The sequence below is a fragment of the Xyrauchen texanus genome, chromosome 30 (assembly GCF_025860055.1).
Source record: "Xyrauchen texanus isolate HMW12.3.18 chromosome 30, RBS_HiC_50CHRs, whole genome shotgun sequence".
NCBI lineage: Eukaryota > Metazoa > Chordata > Actinopteri > Cypriniformes > Catostomidae > Xyrauchen > Xyrauchen texanus.
This window is the reverse complement of record NC_068305.1, coordinates 40,456,266-40,475,058: the sequence shown is the minus strand read 5'-3', so window position 1 is coordinate 40,475,058 and position 18,793 is coordinate 40,456,266. Positions and strand designations below refer to the sequence as shown.

At 42.9% G+C, this 18,793-nt stretch overlaps 1 pseudogene; it reads left to right on the top strand.

Moving 5' to 3' along the window:
- The first annotated feature begins 2,435 nt into the window (after nt 1–2,435).
- The window catches only part of LOC127623648 (nuclear receptor coactivator 7-like), a 35,021-nt pseudogene continuing 18,663 nt past the window's right edge, over nt 2,436–18,793 (top strand).

Genomic DNA, 18,793 nt, shown 5'->3' with positions numbered 1-18,793 from the left:
GAAGTGTGGGGTGAAAGGTCAAGTGCTACAGGAAGTGTGGGGTGAAAGGTCAAGTGCTACAGGAAGTGTGGGGTGAAAGGTCAAGTGCTACAGGAAGTGTGGGGTGAAAGGTCAAGTGCTGCAGGAAGTGTGGGGTGAAAGGTCAAGTGCTACAGGAAGTGTGGGGTGAAAGGTCAAGTGCTACAGGAAGTGTGGGGTGAAAGGTCAAGTGCTACAGGAAGTGTGGGGTGAAAGGTCAAGTGCTACAGGAAGTGTGGGGTGAAAGGTCAAGTGCTACAGGAAGTGTGGGGTGAAAGGTCAAGTGCTACAGGAAGTGTATGGTGAAAGGTCAAGTGCTACAGGAAGTGTGGGGTGAAAGGGCGAGTGCTACAGGAAATGTGGGGTGAAAGGTCAAGTGCTACAGGAAGTGTGGGGTGAAAGGTCAAGTGCTACAGGAAGTGTGGGGTGAAAGGTCAAGTGCTACTGGAAGTGTGGGGTGAAAGGTCATCTACAGGAAGTGTGGGGTGAAAGGTCAAGTGCTACAGGAAGTGTGGGGTGAAAGGTCAAGTGCTACAGGAAGTGTGGGGTGAAAGGTCACCTGAGTATCTGGACAAACTGACCGCTAGAATAACGAGGATCTGTAAATCTGTCATCGCTGCACATGGAGGATGTTTTGATGAGAACACTTTGAAGTAGTTTAAGAGGTTCTGAAGATTAATAGTAATTTATCATGTTATTAATGTCCCGACTGATACATTGTGATCTGTTGAATGTCTCTTTGGTGAATAAAAGTACCAGTTTCTTTCTATAAGAGCAAAATCTGTACATTAATCCAAACTTTTGGCCACCAGTGTAAAAAAACACTCTCACATCCATACCAACACACACACACACACACACACACACACACACACACACACACACACACACACACACACACACACAATTGTATCTGCATCATGTATTCAGGTGTCCTGCAGGTCTCTATAATACAGAGAATAGGGGAAAAGCTTGTATTTACTTCACAGGATAAACATGAGAAAAATGGCGCCATCTGGTGGAAAATATTAAAAATGTCAATTTTAAAGCCAGGGCTACAGAATGAAAGTGTAATATCATATAACTCATGATTTTATGCTTTAATGACACTGGGATCAAATATTGCAGTTTTAATGGGTTTCAATGGGGACATTTTTGTCCTGAAGGTCCCGAGTGTGACTATTGTGCACACAGTGTGTTATAGATGTGGTGGCTCAGCGGTTAAGCCTCTGGGTTACTGACCAGAAGGTCAGGGGTTCAAGTCCCAACACCACCAAGACACCATTGTTGGGCCCTTGAGCAAGGCCCTTGAACCTATCTGCTCCAGGGGTGCCGTATCATGGCTGACCCTGCACTCTGACCCCAGCTTAGCTGGGATATGTGAAAAATAAATAATTTCACCATGTATATGCAGAAATGTATGTATAATGTGTGACAATTGATCAGTTTATTTTATTTTATTTTATTAGATGTATTATAGGAACTGAGGTTGAAATATCAAAATTCACACCAAAATACACAACTTTGGCCAAATGTATGCCGCTGGCATTAACAGCCAAAATGATCAAAAAAACAAAAAGGAAAAAGAAAAAATATTCCAAAGGTCGCAGAAGTGCCATTAAAGCATAAAATCATGACTTCTATGATATTACACTTTCATTCTGGAGCCCTGGCTTTAAAATTGACATTTTTAATATTTTCCACCAGATGGCGCCATTTTTCTCATGTTTAGCCTGTGGAGCAAATACAAGCTTTTCCCCTATTTTCTGTATTATAGAGATCTGCAGGACAACTGAATACATGATGCAGATACAATTGTGTGTGTGTGTGTGTGTGTGTTTGTATGGATGTTAGCGTGTGTATGCGTGCTTGCGTGCGAGTGCGCATGTGTTTGTGTGTGTGTGTGTGTGTAAAACAACAGTGGCATTATATAAGCAAACTGGCATTTGAAGGGTTAAAATCCTGAAAATGAATGAATATTTTGTAGTTATGATCAGGACTGATGTTGGTTAAAATACGAACTTGATAAAAGTGGAAAATAATATATATATAATATTACTATGGCAATTTTTTGACAGACATTTTTGTCCTCTAAGGACTCTAAATTGACGCACAAATGTTAAGTTGTATTTTATATCTGTACTATTATTATTACATATACATATTTGATATAAAATATATTCAATATTTAATATTCTTGATAAGCATGTAAGAAGGTTTGTAATGTTTAAAGTTCACCGTATAACAATTAAAATACAGAATAAAACGATAAATACTAAAATAAAACCCACAATAAATCTACTTCACCTATGGTGCCGAATAAACGGGGGGAGGGGCGTTTCGTCTTTTCCTGTCAATCATAAAGGAAAACTGGGCGTGGCCTGGAGGACTTCGACCTATGAGGAAACTTCCATTTAAAATCAGATATGAATAAATAAATAAATGATTCCGTTTGCAAACCCAAACGCGCACATTCAGCATTTCGGACGAAGGATTCTCGCTTTTAAAGGTCAAAGTCCAAACAACAGGCGTCGGTTTCCGCGCAATATGAAAGAAACACACGAAATAATCGTTAAATCGTGATATGGATGGACTTTGACGGCTTTAGCATTAGCCTATTAGCCTGCTAGCCTACACTGCATGTGTGTGTTTATATCGACATTACAACAACAACAACAACAGTGTATTTTCATTCAGGATTCATGGATTAAAAGATTATGAATACTCTCGACGACTGATGGTGTTTAAAAGACACAAACCGAAGAAGTAACGGGTGTTGGCGGTTATGATGTGGTGTTTGTTCAGGTGGGTTTTTGTTGTTGTTTGTTTCTACACATGTGCATTAATTTCCTGCAACATATGTGAAATGCATAAAAATTAATATTTAATTTTCATATTTTTTTTAAAACGTATGTACCATTAGTGGTAAGACTGCATTGATATAAGCAGCTCATATATATATATATATATATATATATATATATATATATATATATATATGTATGTATGTATGTATGATGTGTTACTATTTATTGTCTTTATTTTAAAACCTCATATATTGCATAACCTGCATGCATAGTGTTGCATGTATTATGTGCATTGACATAGAGCTGATATATATATATATATATATATATATATATATAAATAAGATTTAGGCACATAGAGTCATGCATGATGTCATTAATCTTTGTAATGCAATAGTTGCAATGCTCGCATAACCTTGTATATAATGCATATTATGCATGCATGCATGCATGTAGTGTTGTCTATTGTGGATTTATTTACATTTACATGCATTGCATATGACGCAGATCTAATGTCAATAATGCGATTTCATTATGCATGCATGTGCGTAAAATACGTGCCAGACGTGTGTTTCGCATCTTTGACGTGATAGACGTGGGGTTCCCTTGATTTATTGGTTTTAAAAGTGATAAATGTCATTTAGCAATTCACTTTGACTCCCAACCCATCATATCACAGCACAGCAAACTGATTTGAGATATCAATTATCTATAGTTGGTAATCGGGGGCTTTGTCTCAATCTAATCACTGTTCTCAAATCAGACACTGGCTTTGTTGTTTTGGAGCCATAATGACTATTTAAACAATAAAGATTTGCAATTAGTGATCTTCTAGAGGCTTTGTGCTGAAAACATGTCTAAACTTACCCAGATCTGCTCTGAATCAGCAGTTTTCAGAGGCTGATGTCATTGGGGTTATTTGCTGCAACCCTGTGCGTGACCCATTGACCCCCCCGGCAAAAGATAAGGCCGAACATACTTAAGGCATGACATTTACCTCCCTTTGGCTTTTGTCTACTTGTACAGGCAGGAAAAGAAGAGCATCACGTAAGCCAAAATACTGGACTGGTCAGTAATGGAGAAGACCGAGAAGAGTTCTGGATACTTTGCCAGGTGAGTGAACGCTGCCATAGATTTACACAGGAAGTGCTTAAGAGGAAGTGAGATGTTAAAGGACAAGTGACCTTGTATCCGTCTTTAGCTGAGAGCTGAAAGTAGTGATTGTAATGTTGTGGTCGGACCAAAGGAGGAATTGATGACTAGTTTTCAGTTGTTGCTGTCTGAGAATATCTTTACGTACGCAGATATTCATTTCGGCTGTGCTGCAGGTGTTCAAGTGTTATTGAACCTCTTCAACTCCGCCTACAAATGTTTAGTCCAAAATGTAAAAGCTCACTGGATTAATTGCAAAAAATGGTCTCATTTTATAGACCATTTTCAACCCCCTTTTCACCCCAAATAAAACAAAAAGCTCATAAATAATATTATATGTTTACAATCTTATGACATGCATATAAATACATAATTTGTTTTGTTGTACTAATTTGTAAGCATGTAATTCTGGTTCTGTTTGCTTGATCTCCCTGCAAAAGTCCACTAGATAGGTGGCGCTCTAACGCAGCAGACCACTCGCACCATAGACATTCAGGCAATTTTGGATTGCATGCATGTTCCCCATTGTTTCATCAATATATATATGCTTCTGAATGGACTAGCTCAATCTAGGTGTCTTTGAAAAGCTGGCGTCCGATTTGCATCAATATATAACATGTAATTATCAATAGTTGAAAACATGTTTTGACGATGATTTATCGTGCTTTTCCTGCTGGACTGCAATTATTTTTCTGGACATTTGAGATATAACATTAGATTATTTTATCAAACAAGCTCACACAAAAGTTAAAAAATAAGGCTAATTTTTAAGCCTAATGTAACAGCAGATTTTGAGTTTTGGCGACTCTGAGCTTGCTTGTGATTCTTTTGATAATAATATGAACTGTGGTGTTACGGTGAATAAAAACCATATAAAGTCACATTCCTGAAACTGAGAGCTTTCATTTGATATACGACTTGCCTATTTAAGTGGTATGTGAAAAACGTCCATATTTCTACATGACCTCTAGGTGGCGCTTATTTGTGACGCAAGGTTTACAAGGCTTCATTTTGTTATTGTATGTAACATTAATGCAAAGTGATGGTATTGTATGAAAAGTTCCGGTTCGGAGCTTTCGAATGATACCAAAAATGAGTGACTCATGCACCTGGGGAATTTTACAATGTAAACGTGAACTTATTGTACACGTTTGGCCCCGTCCACGGACCAGCCTGCCGGTCTGTAGAGTTTAAGAGGTTTTAAAAGAGTCAATTTAAATATTTCATAAGTTCTCATCCTCATGTTGTTTCAAACCTGTTCTTCGGAGAATCTTCACGCAGTTCTATTCCTTACAAGGGTGGTTGTCAAGCTCCAAAAAGGACACAAAAAACAACTAAAAGCATCATAAAAGTAGTCCATGCAACTTATGCGGTATATTCCAAATCCTCTGAATAGGGCCGGGTATCGCCAACCGCCTTACGATACGCTAGGTATCGCCATTCACATCACGATTCAATGTATTGCAGCACATCCCGATATCAAACCCAGTGTCGAATGCGTAGCAGCGACCCAACGTGTCTCCTATTTATATGCAAATTTTGGAATATCGCATAAAAAATGCTGGTTGGGAACGCCGACATATGATTAAAGTTTCCACAATGCGCATACACTACGATGGAAACGCATTTAACCGAATATATTCCAAATAGAATTTATATATGAATTTGATGTGAATCAAAAAAAGTCATGTGACTACTAATACATCCCAGACCTGTGTGACACGCATTCGCTCCAGACAGAAGATCTGTCGCAGAATTATATCAACATTAACTCTATTTTATGACTGAATATGTATACTAGGACTGTAATAGAATATAAAGAAAGAACTTTATTGAGTCTGGGTATCTGAGCGAGTATTGACCCTGACTATCACACCTGGAGTCGCTAGTTTGAATCACAGGGCGTGCTGAGTGACTCCAGTCAGGTCTCCTTAGCAAACAAATTGGCCCGGTTGCTAGGGAGGGTAGAGTCACGTGGGGTAACCTCCTCGTGGTTGCTATAATGTGGTTCTCGCTCTCGGTGGGGCGTGTGGTGAGTGACTCCAGCCGGGTCTCCTTAGCAACCAAATTGGCCCGGTTGCTAGGGAGAGTAGAGTCACATAGGGTAACCTCCTTGTGGTCGCTATAATGTGGTTCTCGCTCTCGGTGGGGCGTGTGGTGAGTGACTCCAGCCGGGTCTCCTTAGCAACCAAATTGGCCCGGTTGCTAGGGAGAGTAGAGTCACATAGGGTAACGTCCTCGTGGTCGCTATAATGTGGTTCTCGCTCTCGGTGGGGCGTGTGGTGAGTGACTCCAGCCGGGTCTCCTTAGCAACCAAATTGGCCCGGTTGCTAGGGAGTATAGCGTGGTCGCTATAATGTGGTTCTCGCTCTCGGTGGGGCGTGTGGTGAGTGACTCCAGCCGGGTCTCCTTAGCAACCAAATTGGCCCGGTTGCTAGGGAGGGTAGAGTTACATGGGGTAACCTCCTTGTGGTCGCTATAATGTGGTTCTCGCTCTTGGTGGGGCGTGTGGTGAGTGACTCCAGCCGGGTCTCCTTAGCAACCAAATTGGCCCGGTTGCTAGGGAGAGTAGAGTCACATAGGGTAACCTCCTCGTGGTCGCTATAATGTGGTTCTCGCTCTCGGTGGGGCGTGTGGTGAGTGACTCCAGCCGGGTCTCCTTAGCAACCAAATTGGCCCGGTTGCTAGGGAGAGTAGAGTCACATAGGGTAACCTCCTTGTGGTCGCTATAATGTGGTTCTCGCCTCGGTGGGGCGTGTGGTGAGTGACTCCAGCCGGTCTCCTTAGCAACCAAATTGGCCCGGTTGCTAGGGAGAGTAGAGTCACATAGGGTAACGTCCTCGTGAGTCAGCTATAATGTGGTTCTCGCTCTCGGTGGGCGTGTGGTGAGTGACTCCAGCCGGGTCTCCTTAGCAACCAAATTGGCCCGGTTGCTAGGGAGTATAAGCGTGGTCGCTATAATGTGGTTCTCGCTCTCGGTGGGCGTGTGGTGAGTGACTCCAGCCGGGTCTCCTTAGCAACCAAATTGGCCCGGTTGCTAGGGAGGGTAGAGTTACATGGGGTAACCTCCTTGTGGTCGCTATAATGTGGTTCTCGCTCTTGGTGGGGCGTGTGGTGAGTGACTCCAGCCGGGTCTCCTTAGCAACCAAATTGGCCCGGTTGCTAGGAGAGTAGAGTCACATAGGGTAACCTCCTCGTGGTCGCTTATAATGTGGTTCTCGCTCTCGGTGGGGCGTGTGGTGAGTGACTCCAGCCGGGTCTCCTTAGCAACCAAATTGGCCCGGTTGCTAGGGAGTATAAGCGTGGTCAGCTATAATGTGGTTCTCGCCTCGGTGGGGCGTGTGGTGAGTGACTCCAGCCGGTCTCCTTAGCAACCAAATTGGCCCGGTTGCTAGGGAGGGTAGAGTTACATGGGGTAACCTCCTCGTGGTCGCTATAATGTGGTTCTCGCTCTCGGTGGGGCGTGTGGTGAGTGACTCCAGCCGGGTCTCCTTAGCAACCAAATTGGCCCGGTTGCTAGGGAGAGTAGAGTCACATAGGGTAACCTCCTCGTGGTCGCTATAATGTGGTTCTCGCTCTCGGTGGGGCGTGTGGTGAGTGACTCCAGCCGGGTCTCCTTAGCAACCAAATTGGCCCGGTTGCTAGGGAGGGTAGAGTTACATGGGGTAACCTCCTCGTGGTCGCTATAATGTGGTTCTCGCTCTCGGTGGGGCGTGTGGTGAGTGACTCCAGCCGGATCTCCTTAGCAAACAAATTGGCCTGGTTGCTAGGGAGGGTAGAGTCACATGGGGTAACCTCCTCATGGTCGCTATAATGTGGTTCTCGCTCTCGGTGGGGCGTGGGTGAGTGACTCCAGCCGGTTCTCCTTAGCAACCAAATTGGCCCGGTTGCTGGGGAGGGTAGAGTCACATGGGGTAACCTCCTCATGGTCGCTATAATGTGGTTCTTGCTCTCGGTGTGGCGAGTTGTGCGTGGATGCCGCGGAGAATAGCATGAAGCCTCCGCGCGCGCTACGTCTCCATGGTAACGCGTTCAACAAGCCACGCCATAAGATGCGCAGATTGAGCCTGGACGCGGAGGCAGCTGAGACTCATATCACATTTTGATTATTGCACGACAATTTTTCAAATATGAAAAACGCACCTTCAGATCATATTTGAGAGCTCAGAGGAGAATATTTTCTCTTCCTCGCATAACGTTATCGTGTGTCTTGAGAAGACTTGGAATATCGCGCACAAGTCATACGGACTACGTTTATGGTGCTTTATTTGTCCTCTGGAGTTTGAAGGTAAAAATCACCATCCACTTTCATTGTATGGAAAAGAGCAGCTTGGACATTCGGCCAAATGTCTCATTTTTGTTTTTCACTGGAGGAGGAACATAATACAGGCATCTTGTCATGCCATGTTCAAAGTTTGCACCCTATTCATGGAAATCCACCTTTTAGTTAGATTCATTCAGTTCTTACAAAAGTGCTTTATTGTTGATAGACGTGAGAACGTGTTGCTGCTTGTTGCTTCTGACATGCTCCAATTGCACATGCCAATGTTTGAGGAAGCTTGATGCATGTGGCGTCTGTTCATGTGGGATTGATGGATGCTTCTGGGATGCTTGACGCGTGCTTGTGCGTCTGGTTGGCTGTTGTAGTGTCGATTTAAGGTATTTGAGAATGATTGTAGAAAGTGCACTTGCTTAAAAACACCGGACACAGACAACACAGGAATGATATCAACATGCACACAGATGGTCAAAACATCTCTCTAGATTGCATGCCGTGATGTTCAATTTCCTGTTATTTGTAGGGAATTTCAGCAGAGTCATCTGGGATATGAGTTTAGCTGTGTGTGTGTGTGTGCGCGCGTGTGTGTGTTATCTAGTTATACTCTTACGCAAGTAAATCACTCAAATATGCAACCAAATTTCCCGCTATGTGACTGTAAATGTCTGTGATTGTCCCCTGGCTGGTACATGTTCAGATTTCACTCGGCAGTAAGTGAGTATTGTAGTGGTGAAGTTCAGCATCCTTTCACTGCGTATTGAGAGTAAAATGTTGGTTTTATATGTTTAGAAACATTTAATTCTAATCACACATAGGACGGATGCGGTGAAGAAGCCATGCACCTTCACCTTTGTTAGCATGTGCTCAACCGAAACACTTCTGTGAGCCGCTCGCTGAACCGTTGTTATTCTTAAAGAGACAGTACTGATTTTTAGCACGTGTTCAACATGGCAATGTAAATAATTGAAAATGGTACAAATGATGCATACGTGAAATTTGTGCATTTTTAAAAAGCTAGAATGTTAGGGGTGTCCCGATTGAGGACGAATACGAGTTCGATACCTGTTTTTTTTTTTTTTTTTTCTGAATTCCATATCATATCAAATGAAAATATAATAATTAATTTTCAACATAATGTTGTATTATTTTTTAATCAAATGAAGTGCTTTAATTCTAAACCTCACAACACAATCCAAAATACAATATTGGAGTTATTTTTGTCAAATAACGTGCTGCATAACAGCATCACAGATGCTTAAATACTGTATAATACAATTATCATTTATTATTATTATTATTATTAGTAGTAGTAGTAGTAGTAGTAGTACAGTGAATATTACAAAACTATACAGTAATTATATATTTCTATCATACTTTTTTTTTTTTTTTCCCCTTTTCAATTTTATTTTGGCGGAGCTTTTATTTTGAAATGTTTCTGTGTTATGACTGTAGCATCTCAATCTGGAAAAGCAGGTCACTACCGATATTCCCTCTAACTTTTATTGTTGCTGAGAAAATCCTATTTCCTTCGACCTCCTGAGAAGAATATTTTATGTAAACGTTTCGGAGCATTTTTATGAGCACAAGTGCAAATATATACGAGTGCAGTATCGGGACATCCCTATAAAATGTGCTCGAAATGAAATATAATTTAACACATTACTTAAAGGCATAGTTCACTCAAAAATTTAAATTCTCTCATGATATTGCAGGTGCGTTTGACTTTCTTTCTTCAGTAGAACATATTTGAAGACAAATAGTAAAATATCGCAGCTCAGTAGGTCCTTAAAATGCAAGTGGATGGTGACCAGACTTTTGAAGCTCCAAAAATCACAGACAGTCACCATAAACGTCCCCGATACGTCTCCAGCAGGTAATGGAATAGTTCACCCAAAAATGAACATTTTTGAACAAGAGTATTTCAGCACTTTTGGTCCTCACAGTGCAAGTGAATGGGTGCCAACGTTTTGAAGTCAGTATAAAAGTTATCCATAAGACTCCAGTGGTTTAATCCATGTCTTCTGAAGCGATATGATAGGTATGGGTGAGATGTACTTAACTACAATCAATGCTTCCGGTACGCTTCACGAGAGGGTGGAGATCACGTGGTCTCTCGTGTTACGTGTTCGCGTTGGCATGCTACAGACTGTGATGAATCTCTTGCTGCTTTCATGTGGAGGAGGAAGCGGGAGCCGGATAAACAATCCACGTGAGTCTTTTTTTCAGTGACACCAAATGGTTGCTTTTCAGCACAATATAAAAGCACACACAAACTCTGCTGCGTGCGTCTCTCTCTCCTCCAGCAGTCAGTGACACAAAACAGCTGTTAGAGATCATTAACCACAGGTGTCAATCCTTACCGTTCTTCCTATCGGCCTCGCTGTCCACAGATGTCACTCAGCCAGGCCCTCATCCAGGATAAGCACACAAATGCACCACTGCGATGATTTGGAGTTAAAAAAGTACTTCAATATTTATATTTTTGCACCAAATGCAACCGTATCACTTTAGAAGGCATTAATTTAAACTCTGGTGTCGTATGGATGATGTTTACACTGACTGTCTGTGATTTCTGGAGCTTCAAAAGTCTGGTCACCATCCACTTGCATTTTAAGGACCTACTGAGCTGCGATATTTTACTATTTTTCTTCAAATGTGTTCTGCTGAAGAAAGAAAGTCATGCACACCTGAGACATCATGAGGATGAGTACATGATGAGAGAATTGTCATTTTTGTGTAACTGTCCCTTTAAGAGAGAATGTCTTTGAGAAGAATACACAACAGACATTTGAACCGAAATATTATTATATGAATTGGAGTTAAATCACATTCATTATCAAATTGAGTCAGGAAATCTGTATCAATATCCAGTCCTCTTCATCCATCACTAGTCTTGAGCAGAATTGTCTCCAGAAGCTAGCTAAATCGGGAAAAACACTCCCTTTGGAGATGTCCTGAATGCCAAAAATTATTCTTGAAGTAAACCAAGCCAGGGGGTTTGGGCATCTCAGCGAATATTGATGCTGACTATCACCACTGGAGTCGTGAGTTTGAATCCAGGGCGTGCTGAGCGACTCCAGCCGGGTCTCCTTAGCAACCAAATTGGCCCGGTTGCTAGGGAGGATAGAGTCACATGGGGTAACCTCCTCGCGGTCGCTATAATGTGGTTCTTGCTCTCGGTGGGGCGTGTGGTGAGTTGTGCGTGGATGCCGAAGAGAATAGCGTGAGGCCTCCACATGCACTACGTCTCCATGGTAACATGCTCAAGTCACGTGATAAGATGCACGGATTGACGGCCTCAGACGCGGAGGCAACTGAGATTCGTCCTCCGCCACCCAGATTGAGTCACTGCGCCACCACGAGGACTTCGAGCGCATTGGAAAATCAAGCAGCCTACTTTTACAGCAATTATGATATCTTTGTAGCGTAACATTATTATAAATGTGTTATTTTATTGAGTTTTTTTGGGGTTAAATATGACCCGCGCTGGTTCTTCACTAGAGCGTTCATTCTTTGCTGTTCTCCCAGAGTTTGAAGGATTATTCAGAGCTGGGAATGTTTTCATTTTTGTCTTTCTGGTTCACAGGCTCAAAAAGAGACGGCAGCCGAAACCGAGCCATACGGAGAAAGCTGCGGCTAAGCAGAACCAATCCGATCCAGAGACAGATACCCCAGTCATCCGTGAGCCCGCTCCTATTGGACAACTTCAGGAGAAGAATCCAGAAGGGGAAGAGCCTGGAAAAACCAAGGGAGGCCACAATGGCCGATCAGGTAATCAATTATGGCACAATTATCTTCCCAAACGTGACGTGTTTTGGCAGGCAGGATTCGGCTATGCTGTTATTGTTTAGGGTGGGAAGCAGATAAAATAAGTCCTTTTTTACACTGATGTAAAAAAAAAAAAAAAAAAAAAAATAATGTGTCCGAATTTCTTCATTTTAGTCCGTTTTACTCTGACTAAAATGGCAAATTATTTTAGTCATCGAAAATATCTTTGACGATAATGTGCAAAATGACACAAACGTGTGTCAAACTGTAACAGACCAAACTTTAATTCAAACATTCATTTAGAATGTTTCTTTCTTAATTTAAACATGTATCGGACATTATAAAAGATTCTAAATTATTTTGGGCCACGCCTCTAAACACCTTTTAAAACTAGATATTTTGTATACATCTTTATTAAATTGTACAATTTGATGTTCTAAACGAGGTATTCATTTTATTTTTTTACATATTTTTTGTGTTTATTTTATTTTTAGTTATATTGTGCATCGGGCTGCTAGCGGCCCACCGGGAAAAGTCCCGTGTTTCCTGATTCAAAGCTGTGTTTGAGGCCTTCACCTCAAGTTATCTCAGGTGGACTTGAACAGTAATAATTGACTTATAAATAATGTATTTTATTTTTTCAGATGACCACATTAAAACACACAGTCGGACCAAGAAAGAGAGATGTAAACCTCCAGGAACCGTAGTGTATACTGTGAGTTATCTAGAGGCACTTACTTATTTAAACTAATGGACACATTTACTGCATGCATCACACCCACATAAACACACACACATAAACACACACACACACACACACACACACACGCCCACATAAACACACACACACACACACACACGCCCACATAAACACATACACACACACACATAAACACACACACTCTCACACTGCTTCCCAAATACGCACACATTCACACAAACACACTCACTTTCACTCTCACGCACACTCGCACACACACACACACACACACACACACACATACACACTCACACTCCTTCTCAAACACTCACACACACACACATATAAAAACATATACCCACATAAACACATACACACATAAACACACAAACTCTCACACTCCTTCCCAAACACACATAAACACACACACTCTCACACTCCTTCCCAAACACACACACACATACACACACTCTCACACTCCTTCCCAAACACACACAAACACACACACTCTCACACTCCTTCCCAAACACACACACACACACACACTCTCACACTCACGCACACTCGCACACAAACACACTTTCACACTCACACACACATGCACGCACGCACTCACACACACACTCTCTCTCACGCACACACTCACACACACACACACACACACACACACACACACACTCTCTCTCTCTCATACATACACCCTCTCTCTCACACGCACTCTCACACACACACACACTCTCTCTCTCTCTCACACACACACACTCTCTCTCATACACACTCTCTCTCACACACACTCTCTCTCATACATACACCCTCTTACACACACAAGCTCTCACACACACACGCACACACTCCCAAACACACACACGCACGCACTCACACACACACTCTCCTCACGCACACGCACACACTCCCAAACACACTCTTTCACACACACACTCTCTCTCACACACACACTCTCACTCACACACTCTCACTCACACACACACACTCTCTCTCTCTCACACACACGCACGCACTCACACACACACACTCTCTCTCACCCACACACTCCCAAACACACTCTTTCACACACTCTCACTCACTCACACACTCTCACTCTCATACATACACCCTCTTACACACACAAGCTCGCACACACTCACACACACACTCTCTCACGCACGCACTCCCAAACACACTCTTTCACACACACTCTCTCTCTCATACATACACCCTCTTACACACACAAGCTCTCACACACACACACGCACACTCACACACACACTCTCTCTCACGCACACGCACACACTCCCAAACACACTCTTTCACACACACACTCTCACTCACTCACACACTCTCACTCACTCACACACTCTCACTCTCATACATACACCCTCTTACACACACAAGCTCGCACACACTCACACACACACTCTCTCACGCACGCACTCCCAAACACACTCTTTCACACACACTCTCTCTCTCATACATACACCCTCTTACACACACAAGCTCTCACACACACACACGCACACTCACACACACACACTCTCTCTCACGCACACGCACACACTCCCAAACACACTCTTTCACACACACACTCTCACTCACTCACACACTCTCACTCACTCACACACTCTCACTCACTCACACACTCTCACTCACTCACACACACACACACACACACACACACACACACACACACACACTCTCTCTCTCATACATACACCCTCTCTCTCACACACACGCTCTCGCGCGCACACTCCCAAACACACACGCGCGCACACTCCCAAACACACACGCGCGCACACTCCCAAACACACACGCGCGCACACTCCCAAACACACACGCGCGCACACTCCCAAACACACACGCGCGCACACTCCCAAACACACACGCGCGCACACTCACACACACGCGCGCACACTCACACACGCGCGCACACTCCCACACACACTCTCTCTCTCATACATACACCCTCTTACACACACAAGCTCCCACACACACACGCGCACACTCACACACACACACACTCTCTCTCACGCACACGCACACACTCCCAAACACACTCTTTCACACACACTCACTCACTCACACACTCACACACACACACACTCTCTCTCATACATACACCCTCTCTCTCACACACACACACACACGCGCGCACACTCCCACACACACTCTTTCACACACACACTCTCTCTCACACACACGCTCTCACGCGCACACTCCCAAACACACACGCGCGCACACTCCCAAACACACACGCGCGCACACTCCCAAACACGCGCGCACACTCCCACACACACTCTCTCTCACACACACTCTCTCTCTCTCTCTCATACACTCTCACTAACACACACACACACACACACACTCACTTTCACACACTCACACTCTCTCTCTCTCTCATACATTCTCACTAACACACACTCTCTCTCTCTCTCTCATACACTCTCACTACACACACTCTCTCTCTCTCTCTCTCTCTCTAACACACACGCGCTCTCACGCACACACTCTCACACACACACACACTCTCTCTCTCTCTCTCTCTCACACACACACACACACACACTCTCTCTCTCTCACACACACGCTCTCACACACTCTCTCTCTCACACACACACACACACACACTCTCTCATACATACACTCTCACACACACACTCGCACACACTCTTTCACACAAACACACTCACTTTCACACACACACACACACTCTCTCATACATACACCCTCTTACACACACACACACACACTCCCACACACTCTCTCTCACACACACATCTAGGTATTTTGGAGACTCTTGTAAATAAATTCTTCTTCTTGTGTTTTTTTTATGCCATTAACAGAATACAACTGAATGTTTTCTGCAGGTTGGACCAAAAGATACTTTGAACAGTATTGCTCTGAAATTCAACATTACTCCCAATAAACTGGTGCATCTGAATCGCCTCTACTCACAAAGTGTTGTACCTGGACAGGTGAGTTTCTCATGCTTCTCATTGATATATGAAGGCCTTTTCAAACATGTCCAGGTAACATTTCACAGCAAATGTATATATAATTTTGCTATGTGAATTTGGGAATAAAATGTGCTTTGAAATGGTCATGAAAGTAATCAAAATGCAAGAGATTGTGAGTAAAAAGTCTTAATTTCCTTTAAATTGGCAGCTCTGTCTATATATATATATATATATAAATTTTAATGTATTGATTTGGTGTGTTTATATAAAAAAACTGTTATTTTTTTTATAAAAAAAAAAGTACGCCAATTGATCATGCCCTCGATCCATGTTTACATTTAGTAGTAAGGAATGTTTCTGCCATTGGAGCAATTCAAGCTTGATGTACTACCTTGATGTCGCAGTAGGGGGCAGTCAGCGCAGCTTATGTCTAGAGACGCTGATAGCTAGTGAAACAATTACAAATAGGCCGATAATATGATCATGTTTAATGATATGGAAAAAACAAACAATATTCTGACTTAAGACTTTTTGTATTGTAGCAATGCTTAACTAACTTATCTGAATCATAGCATTTATTATATATTATACTATATTTAAAATAATTTTACATATTTACAAATTATATTTATAATTATAAAATATCTTTTTTAAAAGGAAAACAAGACAAAAACACTTTATAAAAACAGGATTTTTACAGTGAATTTCTTTGCTGAATTAAACGTAATAAAAGGTGTTTTTCCCTTTAAATACGTGAATGTCATTTAGAGGTATTTTTAAAAGATTATTTTTCCTCTTTATTGTTAGTACATATTTAATGTATCTATATTTAATACAACCTTTTAAGTCGGGCACAAGCGGAATAATATTTAAGAGCTCATGATTAATCGTTGCAATAATCGGCAAATACGCGTTCGATTAATCGGTCGATTAATCGATTATCAAAATAATTGCTAGTTGCTGCTCTACTTTTAAGCCACTTTTTATATTGTAGCAATGCTCAACTTGCCTGCTGCCACTATATAATGTATATGATATATGTATTTTTAATTATCTGAATCATAGCATTTATTATTGAAAAATTGTATTTATTTGGGGGCCTTTTTTAGTAACATTGATATGCCAAAAATTGCGTTTTTTTTTTTTTTTAAATCCGATTAATCGACACATCGTAATTAATTAAATTAAACAAGGGTCTGGGTATCTCAGCGAGTATTGACGCTGACTATCACACCTGGAGTTGTGAGTTTGAATCCAGGGCGTGCTGAGTGACTCCAGCCAGGTCTCCATAGCAACCAAATTGGCCCGGTTGCTAGGGAGGGTAGAGTCACATGGGGTAACCTCCTCGTGGTCGCTATAATGTGGTTCTCGCTCTCGGTGGGGCGTGTGGTGAGTTGTACGTGGATGCCTAAGAGAATAGCGTGAAGCCTCCACACACGCTACGTCTCCACGGTAACGCGCTCAACAAGTCACATGATAAGATGCTCGGATTGACGGTCTCAGACGCGGAGGCAACTGAGATTCGTCCTCCGCCACCCGGATTGAGGCGAGTCACTACGACACCACGAGGACTTGGAGCGCATTGGAAAATCAAGCCTACTTGAAAACATGAGGTTGAAAATGTTAAACGTTAAAATCTTCACTGTCCTCAATCCCCACAGAACCTGTTTGTCCCTGATGTGGACCAATCAGAATGCAGTCCTCAGGTCAATGGCTCCTCTAAACAGATCACGACAGAGTCATTAGAGTCATCGTCGAAGGTAAAACGGGTGCTTAAAGTTCCCGTAACGTGGATGAACGGTCGTTAATGTCTTTGTGATATTCTCTCTGCATTGACTAATCGTGTAAATGTTTCTTCAAGCATCACGAATCAAAGGGTTTTTATATTTCTGCCTACGTTGATCAAACGCACACTCTGTGATCTCTCTGCAATGTCTCTGGCAGGACGGTGAATCGAGCTGCAGGTCTGGACGTCCCCTGCGCCGGGAACTATCCCCGCTGTCTGAAGACAAGAGTCCAGCAATGGTTAAATTCATCAAGATGAGCTGCAAATACTTCACTGACGGCATGGTGAGCATTGCTAGCATTGCTAGCATCAAACAATTGATTTCAAAGCTCAGATTCAACTGTATGTGTGCCACGGTGGTCGACTAATCGGCTAGTCATCCAACAATTGACTAGCAGATTCTCGGGGTCGAACACTGCACGGTACAGCTCGACTCTGCTCGCTTTTTGGGGGTTTTCCGCTGTGGATCCTCGTGCTTTTTTAGTACAACCTCGGTCGAGGTACCAAGCGAGCCGAGCCGATACTAAATGTGACGTCAAAATCCTGCAGATCACTGATTGGTCAGAGAGAAGCGTCACTGGATTTGCGACACGGGACATAATTTGTTTACGCGACTTTCCAATTGTAAAGAGAAATGGTTGTGCGCAACCGTGGTCAATAAACGAGGTGCGGACGTTCCTCGTTAGCGACGATAAACGATAAAGTCTCTCAGGAAGTGTCTCAGCTGTTGGCCGCACACGGCTACCACCTGACCGACCAACAGTGTAGGGAAAAGTTTAAAAACCCTTAAAAGTGACGACAGAACCATCAAGGAAAAGTGGAAGTGGTTCGACCAAATGGACGCTATCTAAACCGGCGATCAATGGGAGAGAGAGTGTCCTGGACTCGGCCACGGCGCTGTTGGAGTCCACGATGGAGGATGGGACGTTTTGTTACGTTAACTCTATACTCTGCTTGAAATCGTCACTTTATTTAGTTGAGCAGCTACTGGAAAGCTTCTAAAACAACCAATTTAACTGTAACACACCATGGAACAACTGCTTTATGCAGCACAATGAGCTAGACGCTAACAGCTAGCGCTCGTGTTATTGTTTATTGTTTTGTGTTGCTTTTAAGATGATGTAACTCCTCAACGCACTGCCAACGTTCAGGCGACGTGTGAATCTCTCTAAATATAGTCATATTTTGCTTACCCGGCATAACGTACACCGCCTTCCCTGGGGAGGGGCGTGCCTAACGCCTAAGTGGAAGAGAGAGAGGACGCCGTAGCTTGGTCCTCAGCCACTCCTCCACCCTCCAATGGATGATAGCCGTGCCTCACTGGACGGATCG